This window comes from Buceros rhinoceros, unplaced genomic scaffold, assembly GCF_000710305.1.
Source record: "Buceros rhinoceros silvestris isolate BGI_N320 unplaced genomic scaffold, ASM71030v1 scaffold21988, whole genome shotgun sequence".
Lineage (NCBI taxonomy): Eukaryota > Metazoa > Chordata > Aves > Bucerotiformes > Bucerotidae > Buceros > Buceros rhinoceros.
In genome coordinates this window covers 11,194-12,726 of record NW_010428892.1, presented here as the reverse complement: position 1 = coordinate 12,726, position 1,533 = coordinate 11,194, and the positions used below count along the sequence as shown (strand labels likewise).

General features: G+C 51.1%; 1 protein-coding gene across 1 annotated transcript in view; it reads left to right on the top strand.

Moving 5' to 3' along the window:
- Window positions 1-273: 273 nt before the first annotated feature.
- Window positions 274-1,533, top strand: part of LOC104499003 (ATP-dependent RNA helicase DDX19A) — an 8,476-nt gene continuing 7,216 nt past the window's right edge. The window contains exons 1-2 of the mRNA XM_010142451.1: window positions 274-316; window positions 708-760. The gene's annotated coding sequence lies outside the window, so the exon portion shown is untranslated. The remainder of the gene's footprint in view (window positions 317-707; window positions 761-1,533) is intronic.

Genomic DNA, 1,533 nt, shown 5'->3' with positions numbered 1-1,533 from the left:
TGGAAATTTTCTCCCTTTTGCAGTCAGCAGAGAGGAGATGGAGGGCCAGAAAACAACCCCCTTCCCAGTGTCAGTGTTACAGCATAGGAGAAGCGGTGTTTGCCTTAAAACTCTCGCAATCAAACTAATCTCACCGTCTCCATCGAGTGTTGGCTGCACAGGGGGTAACTCGGGGAGCCTTGGGGAAGCTGGGGTTCCGCGGGGGGTGGTGAAACAGGTGCTGCCGCCCCTGCCCCACGCTGATCTGGTGTTTTTCCTCCCTCCTAGCTGAGCAGTTTACACCTGAAGGAGGAGAAAACCAAACCGGACGCCAATGGTGAGTTACAGTGCAAAGGGTGTAAATGTTTTTCTGCTGGGTTTGGAACGCCGCTGCCAGAGTAAACTCCTCCTTAGTCAAGAAACTCCAGAAAAGGGAAACACAAAGCTGAGATTAAACAGCAGCGCAGACTAAATATCAGCCTCCTGCACTTGGTCTGCCGGGCTGGTGCTTTAAATCGCGTTTTGCTCTAGTTAAGGAGCTGCTTGGGCAGAATCTGTTGGTGTGGCTGATAAACTTCAGGGCGAGCCGTGGCCTGGGTTTCTTCTGACGGAGCAGGGCTGTTCTCGTCAGGAAAATGGGCTGTGCCGTAGCTTTTCCCACAACATTCGAAACTGGGTGTGGGCTGCCTGACCTCACGTCTGTCCCCAAACCGTCTGTCTTCATGTAGGTGCTGTCATCAAGGCCGACGACAATGTGGAGAAGACAGAGGATGAGGAGAAGGGTAGGTGCCACCTTGGAAAAAGCTGTGGCAGGGAACGTTGGAAAGAAATTAATGTTGTCTGTACTTAAAGTGAGTCTGCCTTATGTCCCAGGATGGATGATCCTGTATCCTGCCCCAGGGACTTCATTAGTAATACTTTTAGAGTCAGGGTAATAACTCGGGAGCCTCCCGGGGTAGAGTGGAGGAAGGGGAAAGCAGAGCCCTCAAAGGCAGGAGCGGTTGGAGAACCTGGAGCTGGAATTGCTGTAGCAGCCACCGTGTGGTGGTTATGAAATGGCTGGTGAGAGGTGGGTGACGGCCAGAAGGTGGCTTTAGAAAACCGATTTGTCAGCAAAACCCCAAAGTGCAGCAGTTTAAGCTTCCGTTTTGATCTCAGTTACCCTCAGCCCTTGCTGCGTTTCGACTCTGGAATCTTTTGAAATACTGTTTGTCCTCAAACTCTCCTTAAAAAGAAAAAAAAATCACCTGAAAGGGGTCTGCCCACATACAACAGTGAGCGGCTTTTAACCCTGTCCCACGAGTTCTGTGCCCGTTAAGGTGCCCCTTGAAACAGCACTCACTTGGGTTTGTTGTCCTGGATGTTCACGTGAGTCTCTGGGACATCTCGATAGGCAGATTCAGGAAGTTTGGGCTTTTTTACGACACCATAACAGAGGATTTCAGTGTTTGGATGCGTCTTACTGTTTTTAACTGGCTGGGGAACGCCGTGTTTCAGTGGGAGCTGCCCCTGCCACGGACTGTGAAGTATTTACCTTTCCCGCCTCCTTTCTGG